Source organism: Cetorhinus maximus, chromosome 9 (genome assembly GCF_964194155.1).
Source record: "Cetorhinus maximus chromosome 9, sCetMax3.hap1.1, whole genome shotgun sequence".
Lineage (NCBI taxonomy): Eukaryota > Metazoa > Chordata > Chondrichthyes > Lamniformes > Cetorhinidae > Cetorhinus > Cetorhinus maximus.
Window position 1 is genome coordinate 44416616 of NC_135887.1, and position 18068 is coordinate 44434683.

Here is an 18068-nt window from a genome sequence, read left to right on the forward strand (position 1 = left end):
TGCTGACGGTCAGGTCGGCGGTGCTCAACCAATGAGGATTCAGCAGAGCAACATCCAATCAGACAATCATGCTGTGAGTGAGTTCTCCTGTTCCGCAGTCCCAGTTTTCACTGGCACATCTTGGAAGCAGCCAAGAGGGTCCATAGGCCAGGTCCTCAACTCAAGCCCTGAAGACACCTCGGAAGAAGAATCTGATAACACCCTAATTGAAGACCCATCACAGCGCTCACCCACACCCTCCACCTGTGCAGAGACATTCACCTCGGTGGGACCTAGTTCCAGAATAGCCTCCGAGTCACAATCTGGTGAGCACATCGCACTGTCTGATCCACAGCAGGCAGCGGCAGGGACTTTGCAGGTTTCCGGCACTTTGAGGACAGCAGGAGGCCAGAAATCTGCTGAGCCCGAGTCAGATAATCAGCCTCTGGTCTTGGTCATACCTCAGTTGCTGAAGGCAAGCTCGGTAATATCAGGAAGGGATGTCCGCTGCCCCTCCTCAGATTACTCACAAGGAGTCCGTCTGCCTTCAGGCTGAGGTGATAGCGCCGGCATGCCCATGCACCAAAGTCAACACTGGTGGGATGGCATCCCCCATGGAGACCTTGATCCAAGACATCAGTCCTGCACTGCTGCACAGGGTAAACTCCATTGCTGATGCCTCCAACAGTGTCAACACAAGAGGGGTGCAGGGCAGCTCAATCTCACTCCAGCTTCCCCTTCTCCTCCAGGAGTCAACCAGGGACCCTCGGGCAACAAAAGGGGGGAGAATCAGAAGATGCACACCCCTGGGGCCGTCCACCCAGGTGACTCTCAGAGTGCCCGGCCCAACCGAATCCTCTCTTCCTACAACCCCAGCAGCTCCGACTGCACAGGCTAAGGAGGGAGCTTCTGCCACACAGCAGGACCCCAAAAGCAGGCAGGGCCTTCCAGGTCTCAGTCCTCCAGAGGGCACCCACCAAGGTCATCACAGACAGGGTGTGGCAGTCAGTAGGCTAACTCCACCTCTGCTGTGGATGTCCAGGGAGCACCAAGACATAGCGGCAGGGTTAGGAAGGTTAAGAAGATGCAGTTGCACAGACTGAGCATGAGTGTTAATCACATGTACATAATGTTCACTATTGTCAATAAACTGTTACTTTATTCATTTACGGGATGCGAGTGTCGCTGGCTTGGCCAGCATTTATTGCCCATCCCTAGTTTCTCTTGAGAAGGTGGTGGTGAGCTGCCTCCTTGAACCGCTGCAGTCCATGTGGTGTAGGTACACCCACAGTACTGTTAGGAAGGGAGTTCCAGTATTTTGACCCAGCAGCAGTGAAGGAACAGCGATATATTTCCAAGTCAGAATGTAAGTGGCTTGGAGGGGAATTTCCAGGTGGTGGTGTTCCTATGCGTCTGCTGCCCTTCTCCTTCTAGATGCTAAGGGTCATGTGTTTGGAAGGTGCTATCAAAGGAGCCTTGGTGAGCTCCTGCATTGCATCTTGTAGATGGTACACACTGCTGCTACTGTGTATCGGTGGTGTAGGGAGTGGATATTTGTGGAAGGAGTGCAAATTAAGCGGCTGCTTTGTCCTGGATGGCGTCAAGCTTCTTGAGCATTGTTGGAGCTGCACTCATACAGGCAAGTGGAGTGTGTTCCATCACACTACTGACTTCGACACATAGAACTCATGTCACCAGAACATTAGCCTGGGTCTTGTTCCACACTTGTGCCTTGTCGATAGTGGACAGGCTTTGGGGAGTCAGGAGGTGAGCTACTTGCCACAGGTTTCCTAGCCTCTGACCTGCTCTTGTAGCCACCGTATTTATATGGCAAGTCCAGTTCAGTTTCTGGTCAACGGTAACTCCCAGGATGTTGATAATGGGGGATTCAGTGATGGTAATGTCATTGAATGTCAAGGGGCAATGGTTGGACTCTCTCTTGTTGGAGATGGTCATTGCTCAGCACTTGTGTGGTTGAATGTTTCTTGCCACTAGTCATCCCAAGCCTGGATATTGTCCAGGACTTGCAGCATTTGGACATGGGCTGCTTCAGTATCTGAGGAGTCGCGAATGGTGCTGAACATGGTACAATCATCAGTGAACATCCCCACCTCTATGATGGAAGGATGGTCATTGATGAAGCAGCTGAAGGTGGTTGGGCCTAGGACTCTACCCTGAGGAACTCCTGTAGTGATGTCCTGGAGCTGAGATCATTGACCTTCAATAATCACAACCACCTTCCTTTCTGCTTGGTATGACTCCAACCAGCAGAGAATTTCCCTCTGATTCCCACTTTTGCTCAGGTTCCTTGATGCCACACTCGGTCAAATGCGGCCATGAATATCTTCATGGCTATGGCTCCTTGTTCTGATGAGCAGTACTTGTGTCATTCAAATGTGAAACTTTGGTTCCTGCACAAGATAAAGGCAGTTGTCTCAGTCCAGGGCCTCTTCCCTGTGCAGTGTGTAACCTTCAGGCCAAAGTGATGGTCCGGCTTCACACTCACTGGACACATTACTGATGCCTGCACCTCAGTGGTGCCTGTTATTGCTGCCAGAATGTTGTGGGCAAGTGTCACAGAGTTCCGGCATTCTCTCTGTGTGCTCTCAGCACCTTTAAGGTGGGGCTGGCCCCCATCTCTTCAGCATCTGTGTCCGGTGATGCTATGCTCCTGAAGGGGTCAGGTGCTGAAGGCTGACAAAGGATCAGGTGCATTTAAAGTTTCACAGCTGCATCTCTGTGATATGACCCTGATCACAGAGCGCAAGCGAGCTGCCCTCGGCCAGACAGGAGTCAGACATTCACAGAGGCAATGTGAAGTTCTATGGAGTCTCCTCACTGCATGCCATCATCATCCTCCTGGAATCTAGCGACTTTTAGGGCCTCCACCGCATCTCCGTGACATGAGCCTGAGAACTGAGGGTATTGTGCGCTGCCATCAGCCACACTGGAGTCAAATGTTCACAGATGCAAGATGAGGATGTCAGGACTGTCCTTGCTGCATCTCGTCATCAGCTTCCATGAATCTTGCGGCTATGAGGGCGCCCCAATTGCGCCTGCCTCGTCTGGCCAGTGTGATGACCTCATCACCGACATCCTTGCCTTTGAGGACCTCATCATCATCATCCCCTTCGACGTCCTCCTCATTGGAGGATATATGCAGCTCCCCCATCTCCTCCTCAGCCAGGTCCTTTCCGCATTGAAGTGCCAGGTTGTGTAGCGCACAGCAAGTGATGATGATGCGCGACACCCTCTGTGGACTGTATTGCAGTGCTCCACCAGACCTGTCGAGGCACCAGAACCTCATTTTCAAAATGCCTGTCATTTGTTCCAACAAAGTCTGGGTCGTGGCATGAGTCTCGTTGTACCATCGCTCTGCTGCAATCTGAGGTCGCCATGCCCTCTGCAGGGAGCATTTGTCCCTGAGGAGCCAACCTTGCAGCCTCTCTGGACCCTAGAAGATGTCAGGGATCAGAGACCTGCTCATTGGCTGTCCAAAACCCCACCCAGCTCCGCCCCACTCTACTTGACCGATTCGCAGAAGCCCCGGCCATTCGACTGCATGCTGTGCTCTCAGCTCAGTCATAGGCATCCTCCTAACTCACACTGCAAGGCTGGGCTGTTAGCTTGAACCATAATAGATACTGATCCAAATCTTAAGACATTGCAAGGGGCTGTGCGCGCCTCCACCAGTGACTGCGCCATTGCCACCTTTCACAAGGGGATTCTTCAACTTGCCCAGTCGGCCAAATGCTCTACTGCCCCCTAAAAGGCACATTAATTTGCAGTCTGCGCCCAAAGGGTGAAAAGTTCTGGAGCATTTGGTGACACTTTCATGCTTTTGTGTTGTTTGAGTGGGCAGAAAGCTTCAGAGGCCCGACTCCAGGCTTATCATTGGAGCTGCGGCTGAACAGTCTAATGCTAATTAATTAATAATTAATTAGAATTCTAATTCTAAGTGAAATGCTCACTTTTGACAAGCTTTTCCGAGTGCGTGGCTGTTTCCCTCACCCACCAACGCCCCCCCACCACCGTCGCCACACCGCACCCCTCCCCCCCACCCACCCCTGGCATGTACTTGAGTATTTCCTTCAGTCTGTGCTGCTTTGCCCCCCACACCCACCCACTGTCCCCTCCCCCGACCTGACCAGCACTGGAGCCCTTGTCCTGGCACCACACTGAAAGCCAGCCGGGGAAAAGCGAATGCTTAGCGCCTCTTCCTTGATGTCCTACAGGTGATGCTCACAAGCGCAGTGCAAGGTGGTGTGCACTCACCTGCAAGTTCCCCTTGAAGTTCAGGTCGCCAGGTGCACACCCTCTAAAAGTAGTCGTGAAGCAGGCCGTTCTGAAGTCATGCTGACGTTTGGGGTAAATTTGATGTGGGGGGATGATTCTGGTGAGCAGGGCCTTTAATTAGATGAAAAATGTATTAAAATGATGTTCTTGATGTGCTGCGGCGGGAAACGCAGCCCGTTATTGATGGGCGGAGCGGACGATCGTAAACTGGTTTCATGACCGTATAAGACCGATTTTTGACCTCACCATGTTGTCATTTCCCACCCCCCTACCTGCCATGAAGCCTGATGCCAACGGGGCTGGAAAATTTTGGCCTGTGTGTTCCTGTTGGTTTAGCATTAGCAATTCGTCATCAGTAAGAAAAAAATACAGGCTCTCTCAAACTTTTTATTTCATTCATTCATGGGATGTGGGTGCCGCTGGCTAAGCCAGCATTTATTGGTCATGCCTAATTGCCCTTGAGAAGGTGGTGGTGAGCTCCTTTCTTGAACTGCTGCAGTCCATGTGGTGTAGGTACACCCACAGTGCTGTTAGGGATGGAGTTCCAGGATTTTGACCCAGTGGTAGTGAAGGAACGGTGATGTATTTCCAAGTCAGGATAGTGAGTGACTTGTAGAGGAACTTTCAGGCGGTGTTGTTCCCATGCATCTGCTGCCCTTGTCCTTCTAGGTAGTAGTAGTTGTGGATTTGGAAGGTGCTGTCAAAGGAGCCTTGGTGAGTTCCAAGAGGAAATAAGACCCGCGATTCTTTAATGAAGAAAGGGAGTAAATGTGACTACCAGAGATAGCTCTCGCCACTGAAGCATTTGAACTGAAGCCCTCACTTGTTTGATTCATAGACTTACAAAGAGAATCAGCAACAAAATATTGCAACAGCTTCATGAATTAATGTCAGTTTAGCCTCAGTGGTGGGAATCGTCTCGAAACAATCATTTGGGTCAAGATGAATAGTCACTTGGGCAAATGCCAGTTAATTAAGGAAAACCAGCACAGATTTGTTCAGGGCAAATCATGTTTAACTAACTTGCTTGAGTTTTTTGATGAGGTAACAGGGAAGGTTGATGAGGATAATGCGATGTACATAGACTTCCAAAAGGCATCTGATAGAGTGCCACACAACAGACTTGTGAGAGAAATAAAGCTCATGGAATAAAAGGGACAATAGCAACACTGATATGAAATTGGCTGAGTGACAGGAAACAAAGCATAGCAGTGAATGGTTGTTTTTCAGGTTGGAGGAAGGTTTATAGTGGAGTTCTCCAGGGATTGCTGTTAGGACCCCTATTCTTCCTGATATATATTAATGACCTAGGCTTTGGTGTACAGGGCACAATTTCAAAATTTGCAGATGATACAAAAACTTGGACTCATTGTGAACTTTGAGGAGAATAGTATAGAACAGGGGTGTCCAGCCTTTTCACAGGAGAGGCTACAGTTCAAATTTTCTCTTACGGGACCAGTAAGCAAATTTTGAAAGGATAACCCATTAGACATTTATCTCATTATTAAATAAAATAACAAAAAACTTTTATGAACAAGCTTCAAATGCGAAGACTAATTTATTGGTTTACTTTCTCGCCGCCATATTGAACACTGATTTAGTGAGATATCTGGCATTGCTTTTACTTGCACAAGCAGTCAATGTCTGCCCACACACTTGATGTAGTGAAGCAGAGCATTCCAGATAGATGTCCACCTGCTAGGAGTGATCTTGATTTGGTTTGGATGTCTTTCATTCTTGAGAAAAGCTGCTGACAGTGCTGTGAATCAACCGGTGTTTATTGATAGATTTAGAATTCCCACAATTAAAAACATTGAGGGCAATTTCTACAATCTGCCTCTTCTGGTTAGAGTAAGATTGTGCCTCTGGGTGGGAAGTAAAATCTTGGACTCTAGTTTTAGATGCAGATTTGACAGCATGAAGCCTAGTTCCAAACTGGGATCTGGCACCAACATTAATACAAATTCAGTTCAGCTTCACTCGTTCGCAGCCTGCACTGAGGGGAACAATTTGCACCCATCTCCTTTTTTTCTAAAACTTTTGATTTTTTTTCTTTAATTTAATGACATTATTCCCCAGCCCACACTTCCACACCCTGCAGTCTCAAAATTTCAGAAACCATGCATCTTCTCACTGGTGATATTTGTCTTCAGACTCTGAAATATGATTTGTTCCTCAACCCAAGGCATGAAAGATTAACTGCCTCACCCCCACCGTGCATCCCAGGATCCTGCCCCCATCTGTTCTCCAGCCTCACCCGTGCTCTGTCAGATCCGAAGCGCTAGCAGAAGGGACTGCAGACCGTTGCCTCTAAATGAGAGCATGGCGGCCGCAGCCCCCGAATCTCAGAGAACCGCGCTTTGTCTTTGCTCTTTTTGCCGGAAACACCAACGTGGGAAAGTCGTCACATTTCCGGCTGTACCATCTCTGATCTGCATCACTCACCCTCTTCTCTGAAAGGTTGGCGGGCCGTTTAGAAACTTTTGGTGGGCTGGACTCTGGCCCACGGTCCGTTAATTGGTGTAGAACTTCGGAAGGACATAGACAGGTTGGTGGAATGGGTGGACAAGTGGCAAATGAATGCAGGGAAGTGTGAAGTGATTCATTTTGGCAGGAAGAACATGGAGAGACAATATAAAATAAAGGGCACAATTTTAAATGTGGCGCAAGAGCAGGGGGCCTCCTGGGTGTATATGTGCATAAATCATTGAAGGTGGCAGGACAGCTTGAGAGCGCGGTTAATAAAGCATACGGCATCCTAGGCTTTATTAATAGGGGCATAAAGTACCAAAGCGAAGAGATTGTGTTAAACTTGTAGAAAACAATGGTTCGGCATCAACTGGAGTATTGTGTCCAGTTCTAGACACCCCATTTTAGGAAGGATGTGAAGGCGTTAGAGAGAATGCAGAAAAGATTCATGAGAATGGTCGCAGAACTTCAGTTACGTAGATAGATTGGAGAAGCTGGGACCATTTTTCTTGGCAAAGAGAAGGTTGAGAGAAGTTTTGAGAGAGGTATTTAAAATCATGAGGGGTCGGGACAGAGTAGATAAACTGTTCCCACTGGTGGAAGGATCAAAAACCACAGGGCACAGATTTAAGGCAATTGACAAAATAAGCAATGTTGACATGAAGAAAATCTTTTTCACACGGCAAGTGGTTAGGATCTGGAATGCATTGCCTGACAACGTGGCAGAGATAGGTTCAATGGAGGCATTCATGAGGAAACTAGATTATTGTTTGAAAAGGAAGTATATGCAGGGCTAAGGGGAGAAGGCAGGGGTGTGGCACTAGGTGAATTGCTGCTTCAGAGAGCCAGCACGGATATGACCTCCTTCTGTGCTATAACCATTCAATGATTCTATGGTAGTGTGAGGAAGGGCAGTTTAGATTAGAAACAGAATTGTTTGTGTGAAACTGAGCTGACTGAATTCAACTAATCCTAAATTGCATAAGAATGTCAGGGTATCATGAAATGATCTCAAACAGACTGCAGCACAACATCCTTTAAAGTGCACTTACTGCAGTGCTAAATCATAACAATCCATTAAATAATATCATCCACTGGGAACACTTAAATAAAGATAAGATTGTGACTCATTCTAAATATTATGTGTACCTTCTGATGAGTGCAAAACATGTGCCCTTTGTAGTTATGTGAATTTCTTCAGGGGCAGAATTTTGAGCTCGGCGGGTGGGCGGGCACAGTCGGCTGGCCCGGGATCAGCCAGGAAACGGGCCACCGCTAGTGATCAGCAACCCCCCCCCCCAACCGTGATTTCAGCTGGTGGGTCCAATGGCAATCTGGTGGCCGGTTTAAAAACAGCACAGGCAGCCCCTGGAAGGCTGCCAGGGATGAACGTCTGTTCTGTGTTAGCAAACTCATGTGATGGAGTCGAGTGCGGCCAGAGACGCCAGACGAGAGGGCAGGTAGGGTGGGCACTCGGCCCCTTGCTTTTCGGATGGGTGCCTCACGGTCTTCCTGGAGGAGGTGGCTGCCAGGAGGGACAGCCTTGCCCCCAGAGATGAGAGGAGGGGGCACCACACCTCACAAAGAGGGCAAGGGAGGAGTTTTCAGCGCTGGTTAGCAGCCATGATGTGGTGCGGCGCACATGGGTGCAGTGCCAGAACCGCTTCAGTGACCTGTTGTGCTCAGGAAGGGTGAGTACCATGTTGGCATGGGTCACTGTGCAGATGTGTTAAGATGTGGCCGTGCCCCCCCATGGACCTCAGGGGTGTAGAGTCTGAGTGCCAACTGTCATTGACGCTGGAGCTGGCCAACGCGGTGAGCCCTGGCTGCTTGCACTGAGTGCTTTGCGGCTCGAGGGACACGACTCAGATGTGACCTGCAAGGTCTTCCTCAGGTGGGGTTGGCCAGGCTGCAATGGCGCTGCAGGTGGAGAGTGGACTGATCAATGCTCCTCTGTTGTTTCAGGAGAAGATGGCCATAACCAATTGGAGAAGTCATGTGCAGCCGGAGGGCCGCCCAACCTGCTGCAGCTGTCCAGATTCGGGTAGGAAGCCCTTGAGCTAGAGAGCCGAAACACTCTACGTGCAATTGGGCGTGGAGAGGCGGGGTTGTCAGACAAAGGTAAGAGCGCAGGGCACAGAGGTGAGAGTTTCAGATTGTGCAACCATTCCAGTGTAGTCTCTTCATTGATGTGAGCCTCGAACCTGGAGTCCCCATTGATCATTGAAAGACGATGGCACCATGATGCAGATCTCCATTGTCTCACCAGGATGCCTGGCACACACAGTGGCAGTGTGATGACTGTAACTAATGACATATCCTTCTTCTCCCTTTTAGATTCGCCAGCAGGCACTCGCTCTCTGGACCCCGAAGGGCCACCCCTGATGCCGGAGGACCACCGGGCTTTATTTGCACCTGTGTCACAGTCACTCTCTGAACCAGCCACCAGCACAGATACCAGCATTAGATGGGCATTCGTTCGGCGGCTAGAATGTCGGTGCACATTGGTGAGGGCACTTCACACTCACTTGAGGTGCAGCTGAAGGCAGAGAGTGCCCAGGGCACCGGCAGTCAGAGGACTGCTGGGGACCAGGACGATGTCGAGTCAAAGGCAGATGATGAGCCTCTGGAGCCATCCATTAGGCAGCAGATGCTGGATGTCCATCGAAATGTGCAGGAGGATCTGGTGGAGATCCAAGAGCATCTACTTGCCATGGTCTCTGTTGTGGAGGAGTCCATGTGGAGCATGAGCACTGTGTTGACCCTCATGGCCGAGCGCACTGCCTCCTCCATTGAGAGAGTGGCGATTCTCATGGAGAGGCAGCTCCAGGAACAGAATCAGGGGTTCCTGTGGTTGTGCTCGAACCTGCAAGCCCTCATACAGGCAGTTTCCTCAGGTGGACAGTGCCAGTGTGGGAAGATGGATGAGGCATCCAGTATCCCAGCTAGGGGCCCATCCATCAATGGTGAGCATAGGGGTGCAGAGTGACCTCACGTTGGTACACAAGCTGCTTATCGTCTCTGCGGCGGCCTCTCAGGGCGCTCTGGATGACAGCAGCAGCTCCTCCGCCCCTCCACCAGTGACCATGGCATCTGATGAGGCTGCGATGACTGGGGAGATGCCAGCCATGGTACTGGACTCCCTCTCCCAGGTGGGGCCAGCACAGGCTCCACTGGCCAGAGGATGACCGCCAAGGTCATCAAGGCCAACAAGACACCAGAGTCAGCAGCTGTCAACAATGCTGGTGCCAGCGAGAGATGGGCACCAAGACGCAGCACTCGATGAGCACAAGAGGGACAGTTCACAGGTGATTTTCTGTTCATTTATGTTTGATTGATATGGCTGCTGGTGTGGACATCAACACCAGTAATCGTACTGTCATTATACATTCAATGTAACAATAACATTAAATTTGCTTTGGTTCTGATGGCCTGAGTATGCTTCATCTTTTCTCTTTCTGGCGCACGGTTCGTCAGTATGTTATGCTGGATGTGAGTGGCTGGATACTTTATTGGGTGGATTTTGAGTGCATAGGAAAGGGTCATTTCAGACATCCAGAATGGCAACCCTGGCATGAGGTGGAAGCAGATCTTTGGTAGCCTAGCTGATGGAGTGTTGGATCAAGGCATTCATGGAGGTTACAGAGGTCTGCCTCCACGCCCTCAGCGTTCTCCTCACCATGCTCCTCTTCTGACTCACCACTGGATTCATCCTCTGTGGCCTGTGCAGCTGCTTCAAGATCTTGTTCCTCCAGTGAGTCCCCCTCGCCAGTGCCAGATTGTGGAGAGTGCAGCATGCAACCATTATCAGTGACACCCACTCTGTGGGGTATTGTAGTGCTACTCTTGAATGGTCCAGGCATTGGAAGGACATCTTGAGAAGACCTCTCTACCACCGCCTTTGTGGAGGTATGACTCCTATTGTACCGCTGTTCTTGGGTGACAGAGAGGTGTCATAAGCCATCTTTTCAACGGATAATCCTTGTCACCCAGCAGCCATCCATCCAGTCGGGCTGGGGCACTGAAGAGCCTCGGCACCTGGGAGTGTCTCAGGATGTAAGCATCATGGGAGCTGCCATGGTATCTTGCACAGACTTGCAGAATCTGCATCACAAACTATCTGCACGTTCATGGAGTGGAATCCCTTCCTGAAGAAGGCACCCGGCTGACCCACCGGCCCCTTGATGGTCACATGTGTGCAGTCGATGGCACCCTGGACATGAGGGAACCCAGTGAGCATCTGGCTCACTCAGCCTTGCTGGCCTCGTCTGTACATAAACAATAAAGGTCAGTACCCGCCTGAATGGAGCTTCTGTCACCAGCTTGACACCACTGTGGACAGCTGATTGGGAGACTCCACACAGATTCCCCACTGACCCCTGGAAAGAGCCAGGGGCATAGAAATTGAGGGCTGCCGTGACCTTCCGAGCCACTGGCAAGGGGTGTCCACCCACACAGTCGGAACTGATCTCAGGCCCAATCATTTGACAAATGGGGGTCACGATCTCCCTTGAGAGGCAGATCCTCCTTTGGCATTGCACCGCGGACATGTTGATATAGCTGCATTACCACCTGGCAGCCGGATAGTGGCCTCTTGTGCAGCCTCTTCCACCTTGGACTTGCTGCTGGCCCTGTACCCCTTGTGCCTGCGCCCCTCCTCCCACAGGTCGCTCCCCTGGAAGCTGCATTGGGATACCTGGCCTCCTCTCCCTTCTGAGGGAAGCTGCATTGGGATACCTGGCCTCCTCTCCCTTCTGCCCCTCTCTTCCTCAGAGGAGGAGGTGCCACTAGCAAAGACCACAATCCCCATTACCAGGGTAAGGGAAGGCTGTCTGATACCTGGAAGGGTCCACACGGTTGGAATCCCCTGGGGGCCTTGGAGGCACCAATAAGTTTTGAAATTAAGTCTGGAAATGCTAACAATGAAGCTCCAAACAGAGATGAAGCTGCCAAGTACCAATAAGCAACCAGCAACAAACTATTTCCAAAACTCCTCCTTACTCACACTGGTAATGCTGCTGACCGTTTTTATCCCGCCCTTGGATGAGGTTTAGCAAATTGTCGGCTGCCCGCCTGCCCATTTTGCCTGTGCGATCATCGCAAAATCACACGGGCAATGTAAAATACAGCTTAATTGCCATTTTAATGGCTTTAACTGGCCTCGGCAATGACGGCAGGTGCGGCTCCGATTCCCGCGCTCGCCCGCCGACTGAAATATCGCGCAAGTGCGTGATGACATCGGGACGCTCACCCGATATCACCACGCGCTATTTTACGCTCTGGCGGGTCAGGCGCGTGCGCGCCCGCTCAGCGTAAAATTCTGCCCCAGGTTGTATACAGAAACACCGACCCGGAACACACAGTGAACTGGATAGTTTTAAGTCACTGACTGGACTGCTTCTTTTATTCGGTCTATCCCAATCAGGCATACCCAGGACCTCATATTTTCACAAATGTGAAATGCAAACTGTAAAATTGTAATTTTTCAGGAAAAAAGCCAAATTTAAAATTTGTCAAGAAAAGAATAACCAGACCACACAGTGGAGATGCTTTCAGGAGCTGGTTTCTTGATTTTGGCTGTGCGGCTATGGGAAGCATCTAGAATCCAAGCATCCCTCTAATGAGCAATCTCCCCAGGCCACAATTGTGCACTTGCTAGGGGCAGTCTGACTTGTAACCCAACCCACCACCAAATTCCCAGCATTGTTTCTATTTCTGTCAGAAGACACAGAAACACAGTGATGTGAAAATGGGGGTGGGGGAATGAATGTGCATGCTTCTATAGAAGTACTTGCTGAAATTAAATTATTAAATATGGAATGGATTCATAAAATATATGTGCAATAGCTAAATAAAATATAAATGTGAAAGCACTTTCATGAGAAGTCAATTAAAAGAAATGTTCATGTGCGCAACATTATCACAGATTCAAATTCTAGAAAACATTACCCATGGCAAAGGTTAATACATACATAATTCAGCATTGTGATTTGTAGCACAGAAAACGTATTTGCACTTGTGGATCCAATATGAATGCAATAATGGATGTCCCATTAACAAGCTAGTGACTGATCCAGTGATATGAAAACCTACACATTACCTCAGATCCAATGCAGAGGGTTCCCATTCCAGCTGCAACTGGATTACAAACATAACTGAAGGTTTTCTTAGTCATTCAGGTCTTTTTTCATTTGTTCACGGAAAGTGAGCCTCACTTCCAAGGCCAGCATTTATTGTCCATCCCTAAATGTTTTCTAGAAGACGGTGGTGAGCCACCAGGTAATCAGATTGCGTTCAATTGAGCCTTAACACTTATGACTGCAGCTAAGCTCTGTGGTGTTTTTGTGCCATAAAGGATGTATATTGCTAATTATGCATCAATTCTTTAAATATAAATTCTTTAAATCTTTAAAGCCATTGATTGTCTACCATCATATCGTTTAATGTAGTTTTGCAATCTGTCTGAGCCAAATCACTCTTCATAGCTTTATAGTTTGTTCTGTTTAGATTTATGACCAACGTTTCAGAATTAACTAAAACACTTTCAAACTCAATATAAAATCCTATCATATTTAGGTCATTTTTCCCTGGAGCTCCCTTTACTGCAAGATTATTAATTAACCATTCCTTATTGCATGATACTAGATCAAAAGAGCCTACCCCTTAGTTGGCTCCTCTACCTAGTCATCTAGAAAAAGAGAAGGCTAGGTCTACAGGGCAAAGATAAGGAAGACAATGTTAACAATGTCCAAATACCATCAAGAGATTAAAAGATCTAGTAATCAACATGCCTGGAACTGAAGGTACTCAGTATATATTCCAATGATGGATATGTATAGAAGCTCTTGAATGAGAGTGAGTGTAAAGCCTGGATTTCCACATTGATGGGGAGCCTCTGCATCTTTGCGAAAATGGCAGAAGAGGCCCGAATCCATAAGTCCCACCCCGAACATGGCACCTGCCATTTTTGCAGGAACAGGAATGGGCCCATGATGAGATTTGTACATGTGCAACTCAAGAAGGAAACTGCCCTTAGAAATCAGCAGCTGTCTCCACTCATGTGTGAATTTGGTGTGAGAGGTGTCTGAAACCTGACATGTACAGATTAGACCTGGTAGGACCAGGTCTGAATTTTGTGAATTCACTTGGATAGCTAGACTAGCCTTTTGCAGAGGTTAAGTATCCCTTTGAATATGGTCTGAGGACACCTTTGGGGGAGGTAGGATGCCCTTTGCGGGAGGTCAGGTGCCATTTGGCATTACTAAAATTAGGCATGAATGTGCGTAAAAAGTGAATAAACTCATTGGAACTGCCAAATAAACTGTCCAAAGTAGCAAATGAACCGTCAAGAGGCACTGTCAAAAATGTCGAGATGAACTCTCAAAGTGAGCTGTCATGACATTTAAAATTCCTGCCTTCCAACATTTTGAAAAAAACTGCCCAGTGTGTGAAAAAAATATGATTGCTTGCCATTTCACTTTGTCTGTTGACATAAGCCTTAGGGCTACTATTACTAAATTAATGCTGAATGACTGTTTACATAACAGTTCATTAACACAGTAGGGTGCCTGCCATTTCAGTTTGATTGACAACTCCATGTGGTTATGGACACTTTGATGTGGGACTATGGATTCCAATGTTTGTTTTTATAAGGAATTATACAATTGGATAAAACCTTTGTTGTTATAAGGGATAATGTTGTTGAAGGAACATAAATGGTGCAAATGGGATTTATGAATGACTGTTTTTTAAAAAATAAAGTCTGCAATAGACACTTGGAACTTTATTTTATTTAATCTCAACGTGGGTCCTGAGGTCTGCCCATTGTCGATATGCAGTGAGTTGGCATGGTAGGATTTAGGGCAAAAGATGGTGGGTGGGGGAGCATGGGTTGGTGTGAGTTGGCACTAAGTTGGCATAGGGGTTATAAAGGGCCATGAAGGTGCAGGGACATAGTTTGGCATGGAGGGTAATGATTTGGCCATGGAGGGTGGGCAGAGGGGCATAGTTGACATGGAGTGGGTAAAGGGATATAGGGTGACATGGATGGTATGAAGGGCTGGGGGTGTGATGGGGGCATGAGGTGGCATGGGTCAGCATAGATGGGGCATGGTGAGTATGTGGGGATGAGGGGGTGAGGGCTGGAGGGCTGTTTTATGTTTCTCTGCTTTTTTTTAGAACTTCGAAGCAGAGCTGGTGCACCGAGGTAGGTCTTCTGCCAAGTCCGCCTCTGTACCTGGCAGCTTCCGCATTCATTCCAGAGTCGCTCGGGCCAACTCCCAGGGAACCCTGCCACCCCAGAACAAAAATCTGACCCTCTGGGCCAGTTATCTCCCAGATGGGGTTTGTAGAGCTGGGAAATGCCCTGCACTCCCAACCCACAGCATAAGTCTCAAACAGTCATCTGCACTCTGCTAAATAATCTATCTGAAGAACAAAAATCAACAACAGTTTCACTTATGGTTCAGTTTTAAAATAATCTAATTGTGATTATAAATTTTGTATATCAAATGTAACATAATGTCTTCATCTAAATGCTGAACACTTTTGTAAGTATTTATCTGCGACTACGCAATCATAGCAAAAAATAAACCATCCAATAATATACTGAAAAATGGTTAGCGGATACATTGATGTATCATTATGTCATTACTTAAAACATCAAATATACTTGCCATTTTCAATATCAACCTGATCTTCAGTTGTTATTGATCTAGTCCTGCCTCCCCAAATCTATTTTTATATGGAAAATATATTTAAAAGACCTTGACTGTAATTTCCATGCTGGTCTCTTCATACTGGCACTTCAAGGTAATGTTCAACTCAAACAAATCACTTATGTGTGTTGACGTATCAATTTTGAATACACTTTGCTGAGTTACATCATGCTCTGAGCACTCAATGGGGTTAAAATAAAATTGTAACATGGGGTGGAATCATCCCAGGTTTGCACTAAGTGCGATAGCAGGCGGGTAAAACGATGTTTTATCCGTTGGCCGCAATGCTGGCCTTTCACGCCATATCGTCCAAAACCTGCCGCGTTAATTATGCATTCCCAGGAAACATGCTGTTTCCAAGGCGGGCGGGCTCTCATTCACCCACCGTGCCATCACCTCGTCGCTTTATCATGCCAGGCACCATATTTAAAGTGCAGCCATGTGCACACCTCTCAGTGCTTCCAGCCAACGACCACTGCAAAGACATGGCTCTGAAAGGCAAGAAGACTGCAGCCAACAGATTCAATGACACGTCCCTCGAGTGCCTCTTGAGGGCAGTGGAGGCTCGCCGTGAAGTCCTCTACCCCTGCTCTGGCCGCAGGATGGGCAACAACCTCACTAATCTGGCTTGGGAGGCAGTGATCAGCGCTAACGCCCTGCAAAAGAGGACAGCCACCCTGTGCCACAAGGGGATGAATGATCTCCTCTGCTCTGCCAGAGTAAGTCACTCTTCTCATCACTCTCAACTCACACAATCACAAACTCCTCACACATCCACAGGGCCCTCACTCACTGCCTATTCAAGGGACATCACCATTCACTCTCTCTCACTCACAATCATTGTCCTCATCCCATCCATGGGACCACTCACCACCCACTCAGGCCAGGCATACTTATCATCTGGCCCGGCAGGCATCCTGCTTACACTACCTCCATCTCTGTTCATGCAGAGCAAGCTGACACACAACAAGAGAGAGAGTTTGCAGGCTGGTGGAGGAATGCCTCAAATCAATGTCTTCACGGACTTTGAAAACAGCCATCCAGCCAGCCAGAGAGGATCTGCACTATTCCTGTGCTGATGGTGAGGTTGGTGGTGCTCTACCAAGTGAGGATCCAGCAGTGCAACATCCATGTGACAACCGTGCTGTGAGTGATGTGTCCTGTTTCACAGGCCACTGCCAGGCACTAATTATCTCTCCTTGCATTCACAGGAACATCTGCCAAACAGCTGACAGAGTCCATGAACCAGGGCCTCCAATCAAGCCCCGAAGAAACCTCTGAAGAGGAATCTGAAGGCACCCTCCTTGAAGTCCTGTCACAGCGCTCACCCATACCCTCCACCAGCGCAGAGACACACACCTCAGTGGGACCTAACTTTAGAGTAACCTCAGGATCACAATCTGGTGAGCACATTGCACTGTCTGATCCACAGCAGGCGGCGGCAGGGACTTCCCAGGTGTCCGGCACTGCTGGAGGTCAGAACATTGCTGAGACCGAGTCAGATGATGAGCCTCTGGACTTGGTCATGTCACAGTTGCTGCAGCTGCAAAGGCAAGCTTGGGAACATCAGGAAGGGATGTCTGCAGTGTTCCGCAGATTGCAAGTCATGATGGAGCTGTCCATCTGACATCAGGCTGAGGTGATAGCGCTGGCATACCAACGCACCTAGGTCAACACTGATAGGATGGCGGCCACCATGGAGACCTTGGTCCAGGACCACTCCTGTACTGGTACGTGGGCTGAACTCCATCGCTGACACCATAGTTGGCCTCCAACAGTGTGTACGTGAGAGGGGTGCAGGACAGCTCAATTTCACTCCAGCTTCCCCTCATCCTCAAGGAGTCAGCCTGGGGCCCTAGGGCACCCATAGGGAGGAGGATCAGCAGGTGCACACTCCGGGGCCAACCACCAGGTGGCTCCGGGAGTGGCCAGCCCATCCGAATCCCCTCTTCCTGTGACCCCAGCTGCTCCAGCACCACAGCTCAAGTAGGGTGCCACTTCCACACAGCAGGACCTAGAAAGCAGGCCTGGGTCCCCCATGTCTCGGCCCTCCAGAGGACGCCCGTTAAGGTCATCACAGACAGGGCGTAGCAGTCAGTAGACTGCCTCTACTTCCGCTGTGGATGGCCGGGGAGCACCAAGGTGTAGCAGCAGGGTTAGGAAGGTCAAGAAGATGTCATTGCACAGCCTGGTCAGGAGTGTTAACCACTTGTACAGAATGTTCACTATTGTCAACAAACTCCCAAGAGTGTATCCCTGCCTATGGTTCCTTGTTCTGATGAACAGTGTCCTTGTCACTCAGATGTGAAATCTTTCTGCGCCAGATAAAGGCAGGTGTCTCAGTCCAGGGCCTCTTCCCTGTGCTTTGTGCAGCCTTCAGACCAAGGTGATGGTCCAGCCTCACACTCCCTGGACACATTCCTGATGCCTGCACCTCGATGGTGCTTGTCATTGTTGCAGAATGTAGTGGGCAGGCGTCACAGAGTTCCGTCATTCTCTCTGTGTGCTCTCAGCACCTTTAAGGTGGGGCTGGCCCCCAACTCTTCAGCATCTGTGACCAGTGACACTGTGCTCTTGAAGGAGTCAGGTGCTGAAGGCTGACAAAGG